General features: G+C 48.7%; 1 protein-coding gene across 4 annotated transcripts in view; it reads right to left on the bottom strand.

The window, feature by feature from the left end:
* PSD2 (pleckstrin and Sec7 domain containing 2) overlaps positions 1-25,305 on the bottom strand; it is a 148,229-nt gene extending 122,924 nt beyond the window's left edge. For 3 of the 4 annotated variants that reach the window (XM_073356046.2, XM_073356047.2, XM_073356048.2), the window contains exon 1: positions 24,934-25,305. The gene's annotated coding sequence lies outside the window, so the exon portion shown is untranslated. Of the gene's footprint in view, positions 1-8,842; positions 8,910-24,933 lie in introns of those variants that run through there. The other variant, XM_073356045.1, reaches the window with a different exon arrangement.
* Positions 25,306-26,918: the final 1,613 nt, after the last annotated feature.

The raw sequence follows: 26,918 nt of genomic DNA, 5'->3' as shown, positions 1-26,918 counted from the left end.
TGGGGCAGCATAAGGGAGGGAGGATTCTCCCTGGGGCAGGCTCTCTCCCATGCCTGGTGGTATCTCTGCCACACCCTTCTCCATAGGCCCCGCTAGATTGTCAGCGGCAAGGGCGGGGCTCTCCCGCTCATCTGGGCGTTGTAGGGGAGGTGCCCCTTGGGCCTGAGCGGGAGTAGCGGTGGTCCAAAGATGGGGGGGGCAGGTTCGGGTACCGGGCGGCCAGGGGCGTCGGGAATGACGGGGCTGGTGTCCTGCCGAGTCTCAGGGATTCCAGATGCCCCTCCTTGCTGGACTAAGGGGCAGTCCTTCAGGACATGCCCCGACGCCCGGCAGAGGTAGCGCCGGGCTTCCCCTGTGGAAAAGTACACCTGGTAATGGGCCACCTGGTGGGGGACTAGGAAGGACCCTTCGAGTGCCACTCCGTCACACGCCGTCGACGGCAGTAAAAGTTGCACTTGCCGGCAGAAGGAAAAAATGTGACAGAGGGTGGTGTCCTTGCAGCCCAACGGGAGAGGGCTGATAACAGAAACAGGTTTCCCCAGGATGGAAAGGGCAGGTAGCAGGGCAGCATTGGGGAGAAAAGGAGGGACAGAGGTCAGGACCAGGCGGATGCCCAGGTCCTCTAGCGGCTCTAGGGGGACAAACACTCCCCCCACCTCCAGGCCCCTCTCCACCGCTTCCTGGGCAGCGGCCTCCGATGTTAAGAAGAAGACGACCTTCCCGTACATTTTGGAGGCTGCCACAATGGCCGAGGGCCCCACCACCCTCGCCAATGCCTGCACATAGGTCTCCACATGGGGCGAGGCGGGCACCAGGAGGCATCGGACATCGTGCTTCCTTCTCATGGTGAGAAAGGGGCCCCGGACGCTATTGATGGTGGCGGAAACGGTGGGCGGGAGAGATGACGAGGTGGCAGGTGGGGGGGCTGCCGCTGCCGGGCATACGTCCTGGGGGCTGAGGGAGGGACATCCACAGAGCTGGTGGAGGGGGCAGTGGGGGAGGACGCCGTGGTCGGTGGCGGGGCCGCAGAAGTGTGGGTGGCCCTTGCCATGGAGGGCCCGGTGGTTTTAGCGGAGCCTTTCCCCTTCTTCTTGCCCTGGCCTTTCCCGCTGGCTGGGGGGGCTTCCCTAGAGTCTGGGGAGGTGATGGGCATGGCAGCGGTGGAGGTAACCCCGGTGCCCTCCATTGCCGATGCCCCAGCGGGGGCGGTGGCAGGTGGTTAACAGGAGTTCGAGTCAGATAGAAAGGGACAAGCTGTGAGGTGGACAATTCGGTGGGGGGGGCACATAGACCACCGTACGCTTGTCCAGTATGGTTGGCTGGTGCTTCTGGTCCACACGGTGGAATCAGGGCAAGCAGCTGAGTCCAGAGGCAGATGTTAGATAGCCAGCAAAGATGGTGGGGGGGGGCAGTGAGGAAGGTCATAGTGTGGGGGTTGGGAGGACACAGATGGATCGGGGGCAGCTCCGTGCCACATCCCCCGTGTCCTACAAACACAATTAAGACACAGTCAACGCCTCCCCCCACACGAGAGCATAGTTCGAAAGTTACTCAGTCTTAGGCCCCCTCCACGGCAATTTGTAGATTCCCCGGGCGGTGTTCCTCTGGTGGACGGCTTTTTCTCTGTCTGTTCCGGGCTTTCTTTTTTTCAGCAACAGCATTCCAGAAATGCCGGAGTAAGTGATAAGAATCCTCTTGACCAAAAACGGGTCCGCAGACAAACAGCAAGCAGCTGGGTCTGGGGGCTGGGTCCTTCCACTCCCCGTTTCTGGGGAGCGGGCCGGCAGGCCCCCTCCTCGGGGGGGGGGGGTTCAGCTGAAGCGGCAGGCGCGGGGGGGCTAACAGCCGGCCGGCAGCCGGCCAGCACTCTAGCAACAGCAGGAAAGAAACAAAACAAAACAAAAGAAAGGGAGGAGAAGGGGGAGGGGAGCCAAAAGCAGGGACAAAAAGCAAGGAAAGCCCAGGCCAGAGGGCAGCAGCAGGAGAGCAGGCTAAGTAGGTCCCTTTTCCCTGGGTACGGTAACAGAGAAGGTTTCAGAACAATCAGGAACCTTCTAGAGACAATTAAGACACGTTGATTAGAACACCTGCAGCCGATCAAGAAGCTGCTAGAATCAATTAAGGCAGGCTAATCAAGGCACCTGGCTTTAAAAAGGAGCTCACTTCAGTTTGTGGTGCATTTGTAAGGAGCTGGGAGCATGAGGTAATAGGAGCTGAGAGTGAGAACGCGGACTGAGGGGTACAAGCATTATCAGACACCAGGAGGAAGGTCCTATGGTGAGGATAAAGAAGGTGTTGGGAGGAGGCCATGGGGAAGTAGCCCAGGGAGGCACTCTAGACAGCTGCATTCCACAGGGCCCTGGGCTGGAACCCGGAGTGGAGGGTGGGCCCGGGTTCCCCCCAAATCCTCCCAACTCCTGGTCAGACACAGGAGGAGTTGACCTGGACTGTGAATTCAGAAAAACAGCCAAGCTGAGGGCTGCCGTGAAGCTCCAAGGCGAGCAAATCCTCCAATAAGCTCAAGACCCACCAAGATAGAGCAGGAACTTTGTCACAAAACCTATTGCCTATTAATTTCATTGTGTGATCCCTGGTTCTTCTGCAATGTGAAGGGGTAAATAACATTTCCCTATTCACCTTTTCCACACCATTCATAATTCTATAGACCCCTATTATATCCCTGCCCCCACAGTCATCTCTTTTCTAAACTGAACAGTCCCAGTCTTTTTAATCTCTCCTCATACAGAAGCTGTTCCATACCTCTAAGCAATTCTGTTTCACTTCTGTCATAAATATAAAGGGAAGGGTAAACCCCTTTAAAATCCCTCCTGGCCAGCGGAAAACTCCTCTCACCTGTAAAGGGTTAAGAATCTAAAGGTAACCTCACTGGCACCTGACTAAAATGACCAATGAGGAGACAAGATACTTTCAAAAGCTGGGAGGAGGGAGAGAAACAAAGGGTCTGTGTCTGTCTGTATGCTGCTTTTGCCGGGGACAGAACAGGAATGGAGTCTTAGAACTTTTAGTAAGTAATCTAGCTAGGTATGTGTTAGATTATGATTTATTTAAATGGCTGAGAAAAGAGCTGTGCTGAATAGAATGACTATCCCTGTCTGTGTGTCTTTTTTGTAACTTAAGGTTTTGCCTAGAGGGATTCTCTATGTTTTGAATCTAATTACCCTGTAAGGTATCTACCATCCTGATTTTACAGAGGTGATTCCTTTACTTCTATTAAAAGTCTTCTTGTACGAAAACTGAATGCTTTTTCATTGTTCTAAGATCCAAGGGTTTGGGTCTGTGGTCACCTATGCAAATTGGTGAGGATTTTTACCAAACCTTCCTCAAGAAGTGGGGTGCAAGGGTTGGGAGGATTTTTGGGGGAAAGACGTGTCCAAACTATGTTTCCCAGTAAACCCAGTTAAAGTTTGGTGGAGGCAGTAGAAATTCCAAGGGCAAAGGGTAAAATTAATTTGTACCTTAGGGAAGTTTTAACCTAAGCTGGTGAAAGTAAGCTTAGGAGGTTTTCATGCAGGTCCCCACATCTGTACTCTAGAGTTCAGAGTGGGGAAGGAACCTTGACAACTTCTCTGTACTTTTTCCAATTCTAACATATAGTTTTGAGATGGAGTGACCAGAACTGCAAGCAATATTCAAGGTGTGGGTGCACCATGGATTTATATAGAGGCGTTATGATATTTTCTATCTTATTATCTATCCCTTTCCTAATGGCTCCTAACAATCTGTTTTTTACTGCCGCTTCCCAGTGAGTGGATGTTTTCAGAGAACTGTCCACAATGACTCCAAGATCTTTCTTGAGCTGTAACAGCAAATTTAGACCTCCTCATTTCATATGTGTATTCGGATTATGTCTGACTGCAAGGACCGAAACACACTGTGTTGAAATGAAATCTGAGATTCTCATGTAATCACAGGACTCCAGGAACTGAGACTTTAAGAAAACTACCAAATGTTGCAAGACACTGCAAGAGTTGCTAACACTGTGGAGCCAAGGGGGGGGCGGGAAGACATGGGGGTCGGGGGGGAAGGAAGCAGGAAACTGGCCCAAAATGCTGCCTACAGCAAAATTTCCAGAACAAAAACAAAATAACTGACTTCCCATGTACTTTGTCCCCCCCTCATTCCCTATATTCTCCTTCCCATGTCTCCTGATACAGCTTGCCAGTGCACTAGGTGCATCACACACACCTACATGCTGATGCAGCGTTGCTTTGCTGTCATTCAGGGCCCAGGCTTTACTCCCTGGCTATGATTTCCCTCCTTTTAAAATGTTTCTGTTCATTTTTACTCTAAAATTCTCTTTCTTCAGAACATTTTTCTTTCCTAGTTTGGCTTTTCTCCAGAATCTATTTTTACCTCCAGCATATTCTCTCTCTCTCTCTCTCCCTTTCTCCTCTCTTTCTAAATTATCTGTGCCCCCTGCCCCACTCATTTCTACTTTTAGACCTTACCCTCCTCCTCCTCTGATTCTGCAAGGGTGTGGGTTTTGCTCACCCTACAAATGCCAGTGATGAGTGTTTTGGAGGATGAGAGGGCGCTGGAGTGAATGTGAAGGGGTGAGCCCCACTTGCCAGCTCGCTGACAGCCCTTTCCAGGCACTGTATGTAAATTCTGCAGTGTTTGGGGAAAATGTTTTGTCTCAGTCCCTGTGTTAGCTCAGCCAGCCTCACACAGCACACGCCTGGGTATTTGATTGTTTGAAGCTTACCCATTGGGTCATTTCCACCGGTGTTTTTAATCTTCAAGGTACATTTCCCTTCCCTCTGCCTCATTTGCTGAACTCCACAAAATGCAGATATACCACTGCCTAACAAAGCCGCTCCATCTTGTTACTGGTAAAGCTGCTGCAAGATACTTCTTAATATGTTATTTCTGAAAGTTACCTTTCAAGTCTTTTTTTGTGCATGTGAAGAAAAGGTAATTTGAAGGACCAGCCTGCATCTTGGCAAAATTAATCAGCAGAATTCCCAAGTCATAACAGGCAATTTCTTCTCCACATCTCTTCCCCTTCCCCCAAACACAAAGCACTCTGCGTACACACACGCACGTACGCTGTTACAGCAGCTTCTCCTAACCTAGATTTTTCAAACCCCCAGCCAAAACTCTACCCTTGCTTTTTTTCTAGAGACAGAAATACAAAATTGTTTTAAGTTTCATTTTTGTTTTAATTTTTTTTTTAATTATTGGATAAAAAACTGATTTAAATCCATCTTTCAGGTGACACACAACTGAGGTTGGGAGCAATTGTGATCATTAACAATTCCTTGGCATTTTCCACAAGCGTAGTTCTATTGACCTCAGTGTGCTGGACAAATTGCAGTCTGGAACGTTACATTCTGCCACCTGGATCCCTGTGTGTCATTTCAGCTAGCTAGAGTGTTCTTCACTCCCTGTCCCAACCTACTGTGTAGCATTACAGTGTGTTGTTTAACAGCTGCTGTGATCCACCACCAAGGTGGCTGCACTGGAGTAGTGAGCAAAGTGATTTTTTATGCATGTGCGCGCACACACAACCCAGATACTGCAAATGCTTACTCCTGCGAGTAATACTTGCTCATGCGAATCATTGAATCCAATGGGACAACTGCCTGTGTAAGGACTGCTGTGAATAAGTGTCTGTGGGATCTCGCCCATAGTTCTTGTCACCTCTGTGATCAGGAGAGACAGGCGCAATTTAAATGTCTGACATGAATGCTGTTACTTTAACATGTGGCCTGTCGTAAGGACCCTGAGTTTATTTTAAAGACGTTGTCCTAACTTGATCTGCGATTGAATTTACAAAGTGTGCGTTGGATATACTGTTAATGGAACTTATGGAGTGTGTGCACGTGCTAGAGAGTCAGTGTCTAGGAGGGGAGTGGAATGAGAACAGCTGAAGATCTGAGTCTTTGTCTTCCAAATAAACCTCAGTTTTGCTATAACTCTGCCTTGGCCCTCTGTCCTTCTGCTACGTCCCAGCTAACAATGACAAGTTCCTTAAAATTCTGTTTGCAGTGTAGTTGTAGCCTTGCTGGTCGCAGAATATCAGAGAGACAAGGTGGGTGAGGTAATAGCTTGTATTGGACCAACTTTTCTATTGGTGAGAGAGACAAGATTTCAAGCTTACTCTTTCAGCCCTGAAGAAGAGCTCTGTGTGGTCCGAAAGCTTGTCTATCTCACCAACAGAAGTAGGTCCAATAAAAGTTATTACCTCACCCACCTTGTCCCTTTAACATTCTGTCCAATTCCTCCCTCTCTTTGTGCATGTGTTTTGGAAGAGCAGCGTGAGGGCCACGGTAGCTGTCTTGCAGGGATGACATTTTTATAGCACTCTTCAAAATTAGGCAGTAATTTAAACCAGAGAACCTTCCCTAACAATTAGAGGGCTGTGCCTCTTTGCCCATGCTCATGGTAAAAGCTGACTCAGCAATGCCCCCTCCCTAACTACCTCCTCTGTCCTGACTCAGGGGTTTTCAGGGGAAATAGATCAGGAGTGATTGGTATTCAGCCCCAGATATGAATGGGATCGTTCTAGGCTTGACATGCCTGATGACTGGATGCGTCCACCCCTCTTGACCGCTGAAGTTTACTGATGGCTCCAAAAATAGATGGGCCAAATTCTGACCCTCCTGCTCAGCAGAGGCCTGTTCAAAAGCCCGCAGGGAGCTTTTCCATTGACTCTGATGAGCTTTGGATCAGGTCCCAGGTATAGAGACCAGCCCTGCAGTTTAGCTAGGCTCTGGGGACATGGGGCAGGACTGGTACCTCCATCTCACAGAAAGTCCTCCATGTTCTCTCACTGCGGGGCTAGGGTTTGCCTACTCCACAGAAAAATATGTGGGGCCTGTCTCAAAATCTGGCAATCCCAGGAGACCTGTGTGAGGCCACAGACATACTCCCAGATGCCCTGTACGTCTGAGACCCTGCAGCATAGCTCCACTGGAACTGTGCTAACAAGGACTTGTCCACGGCCCCTAGGAGGGTATATGGAAAAGAGAATGGAACCTGTAACAGTATTACCAGGTTCGTGTGGCTGAAGGAGGGACGATGCATGTCCCCAATGCCCTCATCCACTCCTGCCTCCAGTCTGTCCACTGCCCAGTCTCCATCCTTTCCTACAGCTGGGACCCCACACCGCATGCAGGTGGCTTCCTGGCTCTAAGGAGCTGGTGCCACATTGGAGGCTATAGCCACAGTCTGTGCAGAAAGAGGTGAAATGAGAGCAGGGAGAACAAGGGGCCTCAATCTAGTTCAGTGAGCTCACAGAGGGAGGCTGGTGCTGGGCTTAAGGTCACAGCTAAAAATTCAGGAAACCCAAGTTCTGTACCCTGTTTGCCCTTGGACTTAGTCTCTGGGCCTCATTTCCCCATGTGTACAATGGGGATAACAGCACTGCCCTACCCTGCGGGAGTGAGGACAGATCCATTAAAGATTGTGAGGTGCTCATGGCAATGGGAGCTGTATGAGAACCTCAGATATTCTGGCCATAGTTCTGACCCCTACTGCCTTCCTCAGCTCTCATGCCTCCAGGCATTGAAAAATTACTCTTTTTTTTTTTTTTTTTTTTTTCTGGTACAGGAACATATATCTCTTTGGATCCTAGCAATTGTTGCTGGCTATACCTGTCCCTTGTGGTTTAACCCATCACTCATTGTCAGTTTAAACAGCATGGCCTGCATCCTTAGTTTCCAGTGTAAATCTGAGTCCACAGATAAAACAGTCCCCCACAGCCTAAAATACACCAGTCACATGCTAAATCCCACTCTCCTCCTCCCCATACACACACCTTTTGGGTAATCAGAAATTACTATGCATGACAGTTGCTTTTTCTTGAGGCCAGATACTGCAGTTCCTTATTTTTAATTTTTATTAGAACCTGCAGAGCCATTAACGTGCATTTGGAACCAAATGGTGTGAAAATTTTCAACTTGGGAAACAATACCACTTTTCCTAGTTATAAACAAACACAATAAAACTAGGTTTTAAAATCCTTAACTGCTTTTATGCCTGCACTATTTTTGCAGTTAGTCAAATGGGAAAAATAAACTGAGCCAATTACTCTGCAAATATTCTTTCCCTTACCCTGAGTTCGCAACTACACAACACATTGTGTGCTGAGCCTTTCTCCAGCCCTTTGCATTAATGAATTAAGCAGTAAGCCTGCTTTTCGTGACCTAGGGAAGAGGGATCATCTACCTTGTGCAGATGGGGAAACAGAGCCACAGATGTCATGTGAGTTTCCCAAGGTCGGACAGAGCAAGAGTGACGGATCCAGGGCTGAGATTCTGTACTTTTCCAGAACTCACAGCCCAGGTGGAAGGGGGATGAAGGTGGCTTTAAACCACCTCGGCACCCTCCTGGTCCTGAGCTCCTCTGAGGGCTGGAGATGAGGCTGCTGGAATAACTGGGGGCCTCTCAAAGTTACAACAGCCTCCCCAGACTGCCTGATGGGCCACAATCTCCACAGTGTTGTGTGCTGAGGCCCCAGCCCAAACGCACCCTTCCTGGCCCCAGCCCCAGCCCCAGCCCTGCCCCTGCCACCTGGGCTTGGGAGGGGGCCTTCAGAAGGCAACCTTAGAGCTGTCTTCCATGGTACCTGCACCATGGAATCCTCCCAGCTCAGTTACAGGGTGATCAGGCCACTTTACATATGCCAGTCTTCTTACCTGGTGTCTAGGGGCCAGCACGGGAGGGAGGATCCCATAGCTGGTCTCCTGACTCCCTGTCTTGTGCTTTCGCACAAGATCATCTTCCAGAGAAAATCTTTTAAGTACAAGGAATCCCCAGTGTGCCAGCCTTTTATCTAATTATTCTTCCTGTATTTCCCATAAACCTCAATCCTCACCTTCTCCAGGAAGAACCTTTCACTGAAGTCCTGGTACGCTTCAGGGTGTTAGAGATACAAAATGAGCCCCTTGTATGTACATCTCGCATGCTAAATTTGAACCTGGATCACTGGCAATGTGGTACTTGTGCTGTAGGATTGGTCACCGACGTGCCATGGTTCTGATTCTACTCCCTGGTTGGCTAACGTAAGATTTATAAACAGCAGCCCCTCTCTCTGCTCACAGATTGTCCCCAGACATGCAACTCTGTCAACAGATTGTAACAGAGCCTGTCAGAATGGCTGCAGGAGCCTTTCCTGGATGAGCTGCCTCACTGACACATAATCCTGGACTCTCTTGAAATGGCTGTTTGCAGGGGTTTGAGTAAGTGGGCTTGCGAATGCCAGCGACATAGATAGGACATAGATGTCTCCCAAGGACATCTGGGAGTGGTCCTTGGCTGTATGCACCTGGCTGTGCTTCAAACTGTTTGGCTTCTGTTGAGAGGCTGGGACTCTGGGTGCACTAGACAGCCCATAATCCAGACCCAGCGCTGCAAGATGGGTGGTGGCAGGCAGGTCCCTCTTGCTCCCTGGTAGGAGGGTGAGGATTGATACAACCCAGATGGAACCAGGGCAGCTTTCACTCGCCTGAGGCTTCGCATCTCTCCTTCCCAAGAACAGGCTCCCTCTGGCATAGGGCATGTCCTTGAGCTTCTCCTGACCTGCCTGATGAAGGCCTGAAGAATGCAGCCACATTTCAGTGGGCAACCAGTGCCAGAGAGTGCTGCTGTCATTGCCTGCAAGCATTGCAGACTGGGGAGCCTTTCATCTGAAGGCAGCCACCAGACCTGGTTTGGGGGGGGGGGGTTGACAGTGTGAGTCAGCTAGTCAGAGCACCCTCCTTTACCAGACTCCCATGGGGAAAGGAGGGGGAATAGTCAGTGATGTCACTCTGCAGGAGACATTTATGATCAAGCACCTTCTTCTTCTTTCGTATGGCTGGTGTAGAGCATAAACTACAATTTCACCTGAATTTGATTGAGCCAAATGGCTACATGAGAAGTAGCAGAATTTATTTTAGTAATGCCTCCTTCATATTTATAAATTGGGCAGTAGGGTAGTGTTATGCTCGATGGTCTGTCATGGGGAACCACACTCACACACCAGGGAGTCCTTGGTTTTCCATTTGTGCATTAGATGTCTGCATCTACCATGGTTGGTTCGAATTCGGTTCAGAGTTGACCAAGATGACCATGAAAGGTCAAACCCAGGAACCTTCTGTGTGGGATCTGACACCAGGTGCTTATTTTTTAAGTCTTGTTTAGCCCAATCTGCTTTCCAAGCCTCCTTCCGATCATAGCCTGATTGCATGAGGCTAAACGAATGTTCCCAGAAAGGCTTGCGGGACTTAAGACATTGCTGGGGGGTGGGGGTGGGCTCTTATCAAGGTCTCGGTGAATAGGAAGGCATCTGTTTTCACAGGCTCATTAAGTTTCGCGGAATGTTGCAGCAGTTCAGAGTATTAGTGGGGGAGTGATGTTAGACAGGACAGGTAGCCATGGTGTTGGAGTCTAGTTAAGGGTTCCCAGGAGGCACCGCATCACTGTATTTAGCTGGGTATCCACAAGTCACGTGTGGCTGCAACTGCTCCATATTGGTGCACAATATTCAGCTACTGAATATACAAATGCTGTTGCAGATGTTCTCAACACTGATGCTAATGCACCCCAGGTTGTATCTGCTAGTTTCTGGATTTTGTTGGCTCTCCTTTTTATCTTTGCAGCTACCTTCACAAGATGATCAGGGAAGTAGAGAGAGCGGTTGAGTTTTGCTTCGTGATATGTTGGAGTGTAATCGTGTTGTACATTTTTAGCACAGAAAGCTACTTTCAGTGTGGTTTTGGCACTCTTATTACCAAGATGAAATGCGCTTACTATTGTTTTTCCAGAGTTTCATTTGAGCCTCCATTTCCAGAAATATTGTTCCATATTTTGGAGGTCCTCGGTTAATGCTTTCTCAATGTCATGGAGGTTTGTGCTTGGATTGTCATGGCAAGATCATCTGCAAATCCAAATTTTTGTAATTTAGTTGGAGGCATGTCACTTATGTAAATATTAAAAACAGTTGGCACAAGTACAGAGCCTTGTGGTAGCCCGTTGTTTATGATATGGGGCGCGCTGGTCTTACTCAGAACTGGAGGGGAATAAGCTATACCCACATAATGCACCTTTATCCTGTTAGAACTACAGCCACCCCAGGAGTTGCATCAGTATAAAGTTATCACACTCCTAATCTAGAAATATTACACCTCTAGCTGACAGAGTTATACCCGTACAACTGTCACATGTAGACTAGACCTTAGTCTGTACCGGAGCAGCTCAACATTTCTCCTTCAAAATTTTTGTTTTGTTTTGATGAAATCTGGCCATTTTTCAAAGGCTGGATGGGGGATCTTTTTGTTTGTTTTCAGTTTTTGTTTTTTTGCTCACTGTTTTGGATTTCCCATTTTTGTTTCCTTATTGCCAAGTTTGATTTGTTGGCTTAGTCACATGGTGGGAATGTTCACAATAAAAACTGCTCTAAAAAGAAAAATTTTGCTGGCAACATTTTAAAAAATGCTTTTGAAAAGTACAATTTTTGAAAAAAATCAATCTTTCAATTACAGAAGTACCAGAGCTATTTTTAAAAGAGGATCCATTCTGATACAATGGAATGAAACTCCCTTTGAAAGTTAAAAGGAAAAAATGTAAGAGTTTTGACCAGCTCAAGTTGAAGCTCCTTTCTTGGTCCCTTACTTAAGCATATACATAACATTGAGGCAAATGGGACTATTTAAGGGAGTAAAGTTATTTCATCTTAAGTGTAGCCTAGTGGTTAGCCCACTGAACTGGGACTCAAGCCCTGGATTCTATTCCTAGTTGTGCCATGGGCCTGCTGAGTGATCTTGGGCAAGTCACTTTGCCTCTTTGTGCCTCAGTTTACCTCATTGTAAAATGGGAATAAAGCCACTGGCCTCCTCTGTAACGTGCTTTGAGGTCTACTGATGAAAAGATCTATGTATTGTTCTGTGTTTGCAGGATCAGGGCCTTAGAGGGTAAGCTGTTGTAGGCAGGACAGTATCTTCCTGTGTGTTTGTACAAAACCCAGCATAGTGGAGTCTTGATTGGGTCTTTGGTCGCTACTACCAGACAAATAATAATAATTAACAATAACGTGCAACTTTATGAAGCTAGTGGAATGTTGGTCCTGATCAAAGGGAGGCCTGCTTTCCTTGGAGTTACTATGTCCCAATCTTTCAATGCTAGGGGAAGGCCAGCCCTGCATACAAAATATGTAGCTGTGCCAACTAACAGTTCAGCATTTAGCTTTTCAATACATAAAAACAGCATTAACTACTTTTTGTCTGAAGATCCCCCATTATGGCAGTTTGATGCTTTAACACCAGTGTTTGCAGTGGGGATGTCTTGTACTAGTCTTTGCCATGGAATACCAGCACCACCATGCTTCAACCACCACATCTTTTTGTGTTCATCATGCATGCAGCAGCTCCACCAAGTAACTGCCCCAGTTGGCCAATGGCTCATGCAGTAGGTACCCACCTATCTCAGCTTGGCTCCTCATGGGCTCCTTCTTGCCTCTTCCTTTATCAACTTCCTGCGTCTACGTTCTTTTGGCTAACAGGTTCTATGGTTGGACAGATGGTGACTTCACTGATAACTCGAGGCTTCATGACTCGAGGTCCCAATACCTTGAGGAACATAGGTTTTGGCTGTGTCAGCTCTCAACACATCTGCTGTCTGTCAGTTTTGGGTCACTGCTCTCCAGCTTCTGCTGTATCACTAGATCTCAGCTTGTACCTCATGGGGTTGTCCTCTTTCCTTTTTCCTTTCCAGTGGTTAGAGAATGGCCTAGTTGTTGGGACACTTCCTACAAGTGCCACCTGAGCATGCCCTTCATAGGTGGCATGACGGCTGTATACTACGCCTCAGAATAGAGTGTGACTGACTTCGCTGTGGACTGTGCTCACAGCTGTCCCTGGCAGCAGTGCCCCAGACAGAGTTTTTGCACACTCTGGAAAAACCACACTCCCTGCTGGACGAGTACTCAGCACTGGACAAGCTAAGAGGCAGTGCAGCCATCAAGATGAAGACAAAGAGTTAAATCCCTTGAGACCACAAGATTGGAGCCAAAAAAAAAAAGTATAATCTTAAAGGTCACCCTTTATATTAAAGGCACATTTATAACCAATTTATAAAGGTTTACTAAAGCATAGATGCTATCAGCATGTCACAGACAGGTGGTTATAAGCACATCAGCAGAAAGCACGATAGACGGTTATAAGCCATAGTTATCAACAATCTGTTGACCTACTGGACTGTGTGATAATTGATTAACTCTTGATTAAAACATTTATTAATCATTTATTAACGCTTCCTAACCTAGTTATAAATATACCGTCAATGAACCTGTGACCACCTTTAAACTTATGGCTGGGTTATTTACGGGATTTCTGATAGACTCATTAGCCTATCACCTCTAAGGCTGGTTTGAATCCAGTACAGGATGGGCACCACCACCTGAGAGCTGTTGGAGAGCCAGCATGAAATAAGACAATGGTCTCAGAGGGCTTTCTAGAGGGCTCTAATCAGCCTCCTTATTGGCAGATACGTCAGAGACTGACCAAGGACTGAATGGACATGGAGAGTAAACGCCCATCTTGCACCACCCGGGTGGTCTGTTCTGCACCAAGACTGGATCCCTCTGGTGCTCCTGTGCTAGACGTGTTCTGTGGATGAATGAGAGGCCTTGTCCTTCAGCATTCTCAGCTTGGTATCTTTCACCAGTGCTAAATTAACTTTTTTTAAAAAACTGAAAAAAGATCAAGACATGTTTATTTAATGGAGCTCCCTGCAGGAGCTAGAAGAGATGAGGTCATTCTCTGACTCCCAATGAAAGCTGACAGCTCTAACTAACATTAAAGCCAGAGCCGACAGGAACTGAAATAGCATGATCATGAGCACATGGCATTGAAATCAAGCTCCAGGCCAATCTGACCCAGCCACATGCTGCTATTCTGAAAGTTGCCCAGACCCCAGTGACAAATGCACCATATTAAATGTTACTTAACCGGGCTCAAGCCCACCTTTGTTCCTGACATTAGTAGAAATCATGCCAAAGTCCGGCACTGTCAAGGAAATTCTGAAGAATCTTTCAAAGTTAATGGGGGGTGATTGCTGATGGCAGGGTCAGGGGAGCACGAGCAGGAGAAGTAAAGGGGAGAAAGGCTTTGGGAGGCTTCAGCTGGGGATGTGGCTATGGGAGACTCTCTAGGAGGAAAAGGGTAAGTCCCTCCATCCTTTCTCAATGTTTTGCAAAGTGGCCTCTGATTTTCATAGAACCTAGATTTTAACACCAGACGGGCCCATTAAGATCATTGACTTTTGGATGCCCAACTGGAGAGCCCTTACAAGCATGTTATTATAAGCAATAAACTTTAGTTCTGGAGAGTGTCCCAATGCAATGTCATTCCACTGCTAGGGCATCTCTAGGCAACCAAGCACTGTCCTGGGAGCTGGAAACTGCCAGCATCTAATCCCACCGCTGCCAACAGCTGACTCTGCCCTCCACCAAGACAGGCAGGCTGGCATTCTATGCAGCGCCTCCAGCCCGACCAAGCTGGGGAGGGAGGAAAGTGGCTTTACACGACCACTTGATCCTTCAGAATCTGGGCTGCTCCAAAATAGCCCCAAATGTAAGTCAGAGGAGCCGGCGACTCTTCTAATTTATGGCAGTCCATCAACATCAGCCTATGGGCTATGAAGCAGGCCAGAATCCACACATTACTATTCATCTACCCCCTTCCCTCAGCCTATCCCTTATCCTGGGGATTAGGAGGGGGCATCAGAGTGCTGCACTTCGGGGACCTTGCAAACTAGTTGTGGTGCATTAACAGCCCCTATGTGTGATGGAACAGTTTAGAGGGGCAGATTCTGTCTTTTAACTGATTTGTGCCTCAATTTCCCCATCTGTACACTGGAGATGGGCACCTCCTGGGGCAATGGTGAGGAATGGAGCATTAACATTTGGAAGGCACGTGGAGGCTTTTCTATGAAAGGGGGTCTAAGGGGCAAAGGATTCCCGTTACTGTGAAAGCAATGGATAGAGATCGCAGCAGAATGGGGTCAAAGCCTCTCCTGCAACCTACCAGCCTTCAGCACACAGTGACCGTGATAGCGGTCCATACCTACTCATGCTAAGCTAAGACGGAAAACCTAAATGCTCATTAAAGCATCTCTTGGCAGAAACCCCATCCTCAATTACAAAAATCATTTCATTTTTTTTTATGACTCAGAAGCCTGTGAGACCTCGTAATCTAATTAACTACAGCCCCTGCTCCTGCAGCTCCACTGGCCCAAGGAATACAAATAGCTGAATCCCTGGCATTGTGTAACCCCTCCTGGCCCGCCAACCACCAGCATCCCTTCCACCGGGCCACCCCAGGCTCCCTGAGCTCTCATTGAGCAGTCTATGAACGGACAACACAGATTGGCTAGTGCAGCTCACGGAACATGCACAAAGTAATGGGGCTCCCTGCCCCTCTCCCCACATCCCCCGGAGAACTGCGCAGTAGGAACAGAGAGCTGTCTACAGATAGGCAAGGGGCGGTGGGGGAAAAAGCGCTCCATATTGCCATGCCCTCTAGGGGGCACTAGAGGGTAACTTGTCCTCAGGTGGATTATAGAGCGGGCTTCAGGCTGCATAATGACCTGGGGTAGGTGCGGGGGGCAGCAGGGCAGGCTGTCCTGAAGGCTCTAACCTCCAAACCCTTTCCTCATGGAGTAGAGAGCTGGGCTTTTTTCTGCTAACTGGAGCCAGTGAGGCCTTGTAATCTCTGGCACTCAGTCTCTAGTCTCCAAGACAGGGGGCTGTACCCAAAATTGAGCCCACAACCTCCTCCTGCACCCCCTCCTGCACTCCAAACCCTTTGGCCACACCTCGGAGCCCCCTCCTACACCCTAAACCCCTCATCCTGAGCCCCACCCCAGAGCCCACACCCCCAGCCCAGAGCCCCTACCCACACCGCAACCCCCTCCCCCAGCCCGGAGCCCCCTCCTGAACTCTGAACCCCTCATTTCTGGCCCCACCCTGGAGCCCTCACCCCCTCTTGCACCCCACCCCTCTGCCCCAGCCATGAACAAGTGAGCAAGGGTGGGGATTGGAGTGAGCTGGGGTGGGGCCTCAGGGCAGGGCAGGGTCAGGTTGTTCGTTTTTGTGCAAATAAAAAGCAGCAACCCTAGCCACCATCTCACCACCATCCCTCCCCACTGCCATTCCCCCAGTAGTAGCTGGACCCTGACTGAGTTCAGCGGCAGTACCATAAAACTGATAATCAGAGGAGCCCCATGGGCATAAGTGGCTGCTCTTCAGGGCACCAGGAACTGTTACACTGAAACATGTTCCCTCCCGGCTCCTAACAACCACACAGGTTGGGGCTGGTGCAAACTAATCCCCTGCTGAGGGGATTGGGGGGGCTTTATAGTTAATTGAGCTGACAAACACAAACCTCAATTCAAGAGTTCTCCCTAGTTTGGCTGCAGGCCCTTCCCTCCCTTCTGCTAGTTCCCTCTGCTTCACAGACACACTCAGGGCCCGATTTGTGCTTGCCCAGTGCCCTAGTGTGTGGTCAATACTAGCACAGGGACACCACGAAACAAGGGCATGGCTCAGCAGGGAATTTCCCTGGAGCTGTGGAGCAGGGGTCTCTCGCTCTAGTCCCCTGCCCTCCTGCAGGAGGCCTTGGCAAAGGAGCCTTGAGGGATGGGCATAGGGTGCTTGGAGGAGTGCCTAGGGGATTCTAGAAACCTAGATATACAGCGCCTCTATCTTGACCATAGGGACAGCCTAGCGCCAGTGCCAGGCCGAATCAGGGGCATTAGACCTTTTGTATTCCTGGGCTGGAGCAAATAGGCCCAGCTGACCTGATGACAAGAGTGATCCAGGAGAGCTGGTGGCTTTGCTGCGCAGGTTGCTATAACCCAACAGGGTGCTGCCAGCCCCAAACATTCACCAATCACGAGGCAGGGCCACCAACGTTACGAGATGGCTTAAAAATCACAAGAGTTGCAAAATAATAGATCTGGGGATCATTTTATTTGCTGTCCGGCTTCTGAACCTTTCAGGCACGCTCATGCCACATTTACACAGGTATTGTCTGCAGTCATGAGGGCTAGAAACTTCCTTTTTTTCTTTTAAGTGGATATTGAGATTCTCAAATAAGCCCATGACTCCAGGAGCTGGGGCTTGATGAAAAAATTCAAATATCATGAGACTTGGCCAAAAAAAAATCATTACAGGTGGCAGTACTGCTAACGCCCTGCTACAAGCTGGTATTGTTCCCAGAACTTCTTCCTTGCTACTCCGCCCCATTTCATCAGCCCTTGGAACTCCTGGCAAGGTTGCTCAGCAGCCTGAGCTCCATCCCTTGGCTTTGCAGCCTGTCTTTGTTGCAGTCTCCTACAGTGGTCCCAGCTTCCCCCTGGCTATGTGACAGCAGCAGCCAGCCTTATGGGATGGAGGAGCAAAGGTGTGTGCAGTCAACTCTCACGCGGACACGTGCAGGGGTCCTATTCAAATCACACTTTGTGCGTGTTGTGCCATGGAAATAATTTGGGGTAAGCACCTTCTGGCCGCTCAGCAGTGCGCATGACTCTGCATTGCACATGTGCTCAGAGCTCCCTTTTGGAGTTCATAGCAGTACCATTCAGCCTTACCGAAGGGCACACCAGGGACCATTAAACAGCCCATACACCACTTGTGGCCTGCAACCACGGTTACTGTAGGGCTCCAGCCTGTCCAGGCTCTGCTGAATTGTTTTCAGTGGCAGATGGAGAATGTCACCAGCAGAGCAGGGGGGACAGTGGCCTCCTTTTTGCAGGGAAGCCATTGGGCATCCACACCATGACTCGCTGTGGGAAAGACTGTGCTGCCCTGGCCCTGGTGGAGCAGAGGAGGAGACTCCAAGGAAGAGACCCACAGGGAAGAGTAGAGTGGTGAGAGAAGCAGTGGGGAGAGAGAAGAGCAGACATTCTGGGGAAGAGGGGAGGCAGAAAGAAATAAGGGGCAGAAGACAAAGGGCCTGAGTCTCAGTTACTCCATCCCCACCACTGGGAGGCTTTAAGCTCCTGGATTTGAATGCCTGGCCCCCAGTGTAAGCTAGAGCACCTTTGGGGCTGCTCTAACTTATGTTCTGCTTCCCATGGTCCCCTACGGTCTCTGAGAAGCCAAAAATTACCATAGTGGGTGTGCTGTAGCCACAACCCCAATCCACCCCGTCCGCCACTAGCTGGGAGCTGAGGTACCAGAGAGCCTTAAGCTAGCTGTAATTAGCGAAGGAGGGCCCAGCAGGTGTCAGGAATGAGAACTCGCAGTTGCGCCTGCCCACTCTGCGGCAGCCTACGAGCCCAGCTGAGCCACAACATGACTGCAGCTGCAAGCTCTCCTGGGCCTGCCTTGTTCCTGTGCAGCTCCACTCTGCTTCCACCCCCTCCCTCTACTGCTTCCTGGCTTCAGCTGTGACCCTGGGCTCTGACTCCTGGTCTCAGACTCAGGCTCTGACCTTCGGTGCTGTTCCTGGCCTGTGAGTCCTGCTCCAACCACTAGGCCTGACTGCCCACATCCCAGTTCGTGGCAGCAGGGGGGATTCCTAGGGGCTCTTTAAATGCACTTTAAGGACCTTTCATGCTGCTGAAGCAGCCAAATGGGGCCTGAGTGTGACGGAGCCTCAGGTGCACAGTACGGATAAAGAATGGGTGGGTGGGAAGGGCAAGCCAGGAGCAGAAGGGTGGGAGGAGAGGAGCCATTGATGAGGTGGTGCTTGGAAGAGGCAAACGCATTGAGGGGTAGTCTGGCAGGAGGGGAGCAGTACTTCCCCGAAGGAAGGGATGGCCCTGCCTCTGCTGGAGTTTTCCCCCTCCCCCGATATGGCTACCCCTCCCCCCAGTCAAGACTTGCTTCTACCTGGACTCATTAAGATTCTTCTGAAGAGCAAACTCTTTGCAATGTGCCAGCCTGCACCAATGGCTGCAGTTGCCCCAGAGGAGGAACCGCATGGACACCCTTGTTTAAGCTTCATCCCTTCCCCGAACGTTACTCACCTGAAACCCTGGTAGGGAGAATGTGGGGCAGGGGAGGATGAGCAGGCAGAAGGAGTGAAGATGACGCACCCGGAGGTGCTGATCACCACTAATGTGCCCCTCAGTGCTGCCCCAGGCCTGGAATTTGGCCACAAATCCAAATTTGTAGATTCCAAGGCCAGAAGGGACCATTGTGACCATCTAGTCTGACCACCTGTGTAGCACAGGCCAGAGACTTACCCCAGAATAATCCCTAGAGCAGAGCTTTGAGACAAACATCCAGACTTGATTTAAAAATTGTCCGTGATGGACAATCCACCATGACCCTTGGTAATTTGTTCCAATGGTTAATTATGCTCACTGTTAAAAAACGTACACCTTATTCCCAGTCTGAACTTCTCTAGTGTCATCTTCCAGCCACTGGATTGTGCTGGACCTTTCTTTGCTAGATTAAAGAGCCCATTATTAAATATTTGTCCCCCTGTAAATACTTACAGACTTCTAAATAAGTGACTAGTGCTGCACGCGAGCATGCAACAGAGACACACGGGACGGATGGCCACAAGAACAGTGGCTTTGGGGGATAATAAATAAATCTGAAGATTTTTAAGGCATTTTAACCAATACAGCTACAGTACATATACAGACCCCACCATGATTGGCTGGGTTACCTCTGGTGTTACAAAACCCTCATCCATGAGCTATCCATAAGGCAGGAGCCAAGTCCTGTAAACAGGCAAGGAAGTATTGAGGGGAAGAGGAGAAAAGCAGCCTGTCCTGTCCCATTGTGATACAGGCTCCCTCACCAGCTGGTGGTCCAGCAACGGGGAAGGATGTTAATGTGGGGCACTTGGGAGTCCCGTGGCTTCACTGTGCACGCTCACAGCTAAACTGTTGGCAGAACTAAAAGGTCTTTTGCTTTTCTGCAGTGCCCTGTCCATGAGGACTGCAGAGTGCTCTGCAAACCACAGTAACTGAAGCACCACAGGTAGGTAGGAAGTACTGTTTCCATTTTACAGTTGGGGAACTGAGACACAGGAAGACTGAAGCCCAGATCCTCCACAAAAGGATCTGGGGTCCTAACTCTCAGCGATTTCCATGGAAGTTAGGATCCTGAACACCTTTGTGGGCCTTAGTGAGTTGGCCAAGGTCACACAGGAAGTCAGTGGCAGATCCAAGAACTGAGCCTATAACTCTTGACTTCAAGGCCTGTGCTTTAACAACTCAGCCATCCTTCCTTCTGATGGACAATGGTCTTATTCTCAGGGACACCTGGCTGTCATCTGTTCCCTTTGAAAAGCACACAGAGCCTCCTGCTGTGTGATCAGAGGCTCTGGTCTCCTCCTCTCTCGATTTTCACTTTCTGGGAGAATGGAGGGTCATAGTATTTTGTTTGTCTGCACTTTGTCAAAAGGAAAATCCACCTTCTGTAACATGCTGTATGGTCAGCCCCAAGCATTCGAAACTCCTGAGACACAACACTGGTTTAAAAATCAGGAGATACTAAAGATGATGAATTTGGGCGTCTATTTTCTTGACTTCTGGGGTTGAGTCTCATATCTTCCATCTTTTCTTTGCAACCATGAGGGCTAGAAACTGACTTTACTTTTTTAAATGGCAGCCAAGACTCTTACAATCACAGGAGTCCCAAAGCTGGGGCTTTAAAACACCAAACATCATGAGACTTGCGCTAAAAGCACAGTAGTTGGCAACAGGGAGAGACACACATGACAAATAAGCCCTGGAATGGCTCCAACCTGCTGGCTCAGGAGGCAATGATGTTTTATACAACCCTCTTTCTGCCATCCCTCTGTAGGCCCACCTGCTCTGGGAACATGCACACTGGAGACTAGGAAAGTTCTGGCCAATGTCGGATATGGCCCTCAGGGGAGCTGAGTTGCGGTACTGAGTCGCTCACAGCATGGCTGCTCCAGGACCCGTATTGCCAATGGGCCAAGGAAGGCAGCACAGAGACAGAGATCCCATGGGGATTGCCCTGGCCTCCAGCAGATCCTTTGGGATCTAGGGTTTCTTTGGCCAGCGCCCTGTCTACCCGTGGGAAGAGGGGTGCACAAAGTTCACTCCCCCAACAGAAGGATGAGGAATAGGTTCCATGGACCAGATCCTGTTTATCTGTTGTGCTTATCTAGCCCCCATCACTGTGGAGTCCAAGCACCCCACTATCTGTAATGCATATCTCCTCCCGAGACCCCTGGGAAGCAGGCCTGGGCTGTTATCCTCATTATACAGGTGGGGACCTGAGGTTCTAAGTGACTTAGCCAAGGTCACACAGCAAGTCTGTAGCAGAGCAGGGATTTGAACTTGGATCTCCCTAACTATTGAGCCTTCCTTCTCTATGCAGCATCCTCAGATGGTGTGAATCAGCCAAGCCTCATTGACTTGGACAGAGCTGCACCCACTTGCACCAGCTAGGGATCTGGCCCCACGAGTGCCCACATTCAGCCCCCAGCCCACCAGGCATGTTACTGTCACATGCGGGAGGGTTTGTCCCTTACTGTTTGCATGGAACTTAATGGGCTAGATGGTACCTTTGTTGTGGGGGTGCATCTGGACCCTCTGGCAGTGGGAACCCCAGGAGGGGTTCTCCTCAACCTACACAAATGGGAGTCTGGCAGTGTCAGTGTCCCCGTCCTGCAAACAGGGGCAGCAGGAACTCAGTCAGCTCTTCTGGCTAGCATGTGCATGGGGGGACGGACACACAAATTAACCACCCAGCTCTCTTAAGGTAAGCTAGTGCCAATGCAAAGCTAGTAGTGGCTGTACTCCCTGGACACACTGCACAAGGGGAGTGGAGAGGCTCTTGGGCCAGATTTGGGCCCACTCCCCCCAGTCTGCCCTTGCCCAGCCAGGCAGGTCCTGATGCCATGAGGCCCATAATGTTGTTTTGGAGAATGCAGCGTGTGTGCAGCCAGCCTCTTGTATTGAACTAGCGCCGTGACCTTCTGAAATCTCCTCAGGAGGAGCGAGGAGCTGCTTTCCAAAGCATGTGCGCATGTGAGACAGGGATAATTAGGCAGGAAAGCCCCCGGGCTCGGAGGGGGCGGGACTCTGCAGGCCTCGCTCCCCACAGCAATGTCTCTGAGTCTGACACAATGCTGGCCCCAGCGCAATGGTCAAGTTATCTGATCTGGCTTCCTACTGGACAGGAGATGGGGAAGATGGCTCTGCCCAGATGCCTCACTCTGGTCGGCTCCCTGCTCTGTACAAAGAGATTTCAGTGATGGCTCAGGGCGAGGTTGTCACATGCAGCCAGGGCCTAAAGGGAGGGCTGATGCAAAACCACACTGTTCCCTGGGGAGCTCCCCACTTGTGCAGGAGGGAGGCAACACCCCTTCAAAGGGGACAGCCTACGCCTCCCAAGTGGCCAGCATGGGGAGGGCAGTCATCATCGTTCCCTTTACCGTCCACTTCCAGCTGAGCTGCTCCTGGACAGGTGAATGCATCTCAGTAACAGCCAGTGTGCTCCCCTGCACGTGTGCACTGTAGTTCTGGCAGGTCCATACCTGAGCTGCCCAAAGAGCCCCGGGGAAAGGCTGATCTTTACTTGGGCTACCCAAGGGGATAGGGTAAGGTCAGTTACTCCCCATCTCTCCCACTGGTAGCCCAAATCTTAGCCTTAATAGAGAAACACCATCTTTACCTCAGTGACTAGGACTCTTAGTAAAAATACCATAGGTTTTTTTAACACAGTAATGGTTCCACAGGCTGCATCTTGCAGTAGGGCCACTTTAGTACTTGTTAAGTGCCTTCTGCAATGTTTATGGCCTCGCGGATAGAGCAGCAAACTTGCACACCGGACTCCTAGGTTCTCTGCCCAACAATATCACTAATTGTGGTGTGACCTTGGGGAAGTCACTTCACCAATCTGTGCCTCAGTTTCCCCATGGGATGATAGTGTTATCGCTGGGGCAGAGGGTTAATATGGGGAGAAAGCATCCAAAGAATGGAGACAGCAAGAATGAACTCCCTTGTCATTTCGGAACCTCATGGCCCTGGACTTTGCACTTCAAAATGATCTTGAGGGGGAAAATACAAGAGATCTCCATTTATACCTGTACTTAACTTTTTGGGGGGAACCAGCTGAACAGAGAGCCATTTCGTTTGTGGCTCAGCTGACCCCGAGACATACCCTCCGGGCTCAGGCTCCCACTTTCAGCCTTTCCCCTTGTTCGCTCTGGACTTGTATAGGAAAAATCTTGTTCACAAAAATCCTAGCTGAGCTGCACACTTTGAAGTACCCACTAATGTATAAATTGATAGACACATGCAGGTTTCTTTTTTATAAAATGTCTAATGATAATATGCTACATTTTCTTGCTAAAAGTGTCATCCACTCAGATGTGGAGAATGTAGGCTGTAATACCAGCTACTGGAATGCAGGCCCAGAACACCATGCCCCATCATCCAACAGGCACAAATCTCTGTTTATCCTAGCAATTAATCCTCCCCTATGTTTGGTGATATTATAATTACAGAAACATTGCCATTCTGAAGGGCTTGTTTCCACCAATGTATTTTACTTTATTTACATCACCACAATAGGCTACAGCAAACAAAAAAAGGGGTGAAATTGTATTTAGAGAGACAATGCCACATGGATTCCCAAGCATTTTGTAGATGTAAGTCACCCTGACTCCAAATTACACGTTTATTGTGTGAGTACACAATGAGATCAGATTAAATATTGACTAAAACTGGCCTAACGCACAAAATAATGAAAAGCACAATAGTATGATTTAATCCAAACCATTAGAGAAATACATATCTGTAACATACAACATGCCTTTCCCATAGAAATACTCTTTGTATTCCAGCTAGTCTTAGGCAGGAGAATTTCTTCCTCATAAATTATGTATTTTTTTTTCAGTTGCCAACACATTCCCTTTACTGGTTGCAAAAAAATTTCATACCGTCTGGTTTATAAATGGGCAGGTGGTGATATCTCTGCATTCTCAAAACTGAGATGGGGAATCAAATATGGCTAAAGTCAAAAAGTATTTCCCCTTTGTCCCCAAAATGTAAAATATGCCATTACAGTGTAGTCATTATAGGTACCTCATCAGAAAGTACTTTCACACCTAGCTGAGGATCAGCAAACTATCCTGTCTTCTCCTTCTTGTCCTCCCCCCAAAAAATACAAAAAGCCCCACCAAAAAACAAACAAAAATAAAACCCCAGCAAGACACAAATGCCAATATAACAATTAAGATAATAATATAGTGCAGAGTGGGCTAAATACACAATCTTCCCAGATGCTAGACCTTTAAATTCTGCAATACTGTCCTGCCTCATTCAAGATTAGAAGAGAACTGTAACCTAGCAAAGACAAAAAGACAGAAGGTAAGAAAAAATCCCACTGATCAGTAAAGCCCTTCCATAGTCCAGATGCAGTCCTATCACTTCAGCTTCTCTGTACCATCTCCATGACAACTGTGTAATTTGGATGCTATAACCACTGCTGAACTGATCTTTAAATGTAGCTTTGTTATAAACCATAGTACAGAATATGTCAGAGTCTTGGTAAAGGAAACTTGCCCTATAAATGAGGGAGGTAATTAAAGAGTCCCATTTTCATGTTCCAGATATTTTAAATAACCAGGAGAATTAATGTGTTCCTCTTAATGGATAGAGGATTTGGAAGTCAATAACAGCCATCAATTGTTTTTGGTGAGTAACGTGTCCGAGCACTACACCCCAAATTCCCAGTCCAGACATCCAGCTGAGAGTTGAAAAAGCAGATTCAGAGAATGGGCATCTGGACGGACACACACACCCCACTCCCCAACTGAGACAATTCAATCCCTAGCATTGAAGCACAAAGCTGATACATCAAATAAATAATAATAATAATGATGCTGCCATGCCTAACCAAGCAAAATAGGACATAGGATGCCATGGGGATGAATCAAGTAAATGATCAACAATGATAATAGTGTATATTGTCCTTGCACTTACCGGAGCAATAAGCCTTTTTTAGTTCCCCCCCAACGCAGCTCTCTTTTCTCCTCACCAATCCATGCAAAATAATCAGCAGCTACACATAAGGAGTTGCCCCATCCCCCATACCTTCCTAGACTTTCCTTTTATTGGTTTTTTTCCCCCCTTGCAGTGGGTCACACCTCCCAGGCTTTCCTTCAGGTGTCAAGAGATTGCTAGAGATCGAGCAGGAAGGATGGAAGGGAAAGGGGACAGAAAGGGGAGGGGGGAGAGATAAGACTAAAAGGGAAGGCAGAGAGTGATTGCAGTCAATGAAAGGGTGGAGGGAAAGACCTTGCTACATAAACCTAGAGGAATAGATTGCAGCTAAGCAATCGGCTAGAAGACACTCACTACAGTGGAGTGTGAGCAAACTGCTAAGAATATTCAACGGTTTCTGAAAGCCCAGAGGGACAGATTTGCTATCGGCCAGCCAATCAAATACCTTCAAACTGGAGCTGGTAAAATCCTGCCAAACAGACGGGCCTTCTTTAAGAAATGTAAAAAATAAATAAATAAGCAAACAACAACCTTGGTAAAATTTGCAAGGCTGATTAATGCATTCACAGGGCCTACCCGGTCCCCTATTGCCACCTGGGTCCCCACCCCTCCCCCTAATGGAGCTTTCCAGGGGTTGCGTACCACCACCACCCTGCTTTGCTCCTTCCTTTCCCATCGCTGCTGTCCCCCGCAAACAGGGCCTTCCCCCTGCCAGGCTTGCTGGGGAGCTTTTTCTTGGAAGCCCCCTTCATGGCTTGGGAAACAATGTTCCAACATTTCTCCCTATCAGCGTGAGCAGGCCTCCAAAGCCTAGGCTTTTGGTTTTAATGGGTTCTTAGACCCTGTTTCCTGTTCTGATGGCATCTCACATCTCTTCTAGGGTTGCCAACCCTCCAGGATTGTCCTGGAGTCTCCAGAAATTAAAGATGAATATTTAATTAAAGATTGTGTCATGTGATGAAACCTCCAGGAATAAGTCCAAGCAAATGTGGCAACCCTAGCCAGACACATAAGGGTGGCTTCCGGAAGGAGCACCTCGGGTCTTGGTGCAAAGCTGGTTCCACTGGGAAAAGGACAAAGCTCAGAAGAATGAGGGGCTAATTCGCAAGGTGCTCAGGGTTTGCCCAGAGGGCAAAAGGTCACCACTTTCACCAGGGAAAGCAGCATGAGCACTAGTGGGAAACACAAAATTATACCCTAGATCACACTCCCAACGACTAGGAAATAGCAAGGTACGTGCTTGAGTACCAGCACGCCTTTTGTACCCTTTTGTAATGAGCATGTGCACATTCTAGTAGCTGGAGGCCCACAGAGGACCAAAACCCTGCTCTGTTACTCACAGCCAAAGCAGTTTCTCCATCAGCTATCCTGACAGAAGCCTTTATCTTGGGGGCAAAGCTCCTGACTTCTGTCTCTCCTACTCAGTGATATATGTCTGTCGTAGAGGATGACTGCACGATTCATTGTAGCTTTCATGCCAGGCCTCAGGGCATAAAAGAACCTTTCACTAAATTCCTGTTGGAAGGCTTGCCCTATAGGAAGCATGCCCATACAAAAGTCTTCTCTTGGCTATTCAAGGTATTGTGAGCAGCTTGAGGGATGGCACTAGATCTCATAGACTTTAAGGCCAGAAGAAAAGGAGTACTTGTGGCACCTTAGAGACTAACCAATTTATTTGAGCATGAGCTTTCGTGAGCTACAGCTCACTTCATCGGATGCATACCGTGGAAACTGCAGCAGACTTTATATACACACAGAGAATATGAAACAATACCTATGAATATGAAACCGGAAACCTACTGACCGCTATTCCTACCTGCATGCCTCCAGCTTTCACCCTGACCACACCACACGATCCATCGTCTACAGCCAAGCTCTGCGATACAACCGCATTTGCTCCAACCCCTCAGACAGAGACAAACACCTACAAGATCTCTGTCAAGCTTTCTTACAACTACAATACC

Source organism: Lepidochelys kempii, chromosome 8 (genome assembly GCF_965140285.1).
Source record: "Lepidochelys kempii isolate rLepKem1 chromosome 8, rLepKem1.hap1, whole genome shotgun sequence".
Classification (NCBI taxonomy): domain Eukaryota; kingdom Metazoa; phylum Chordata; order Testudines; family Cheloniidae; genus Lepidochelys; species Lepidochelys kempii.
The sequence above is the reverse complement of the archived record's forward strand: the minus strand, read 5'-3'. Positions and strand labels throughout refer to the sequence as shown.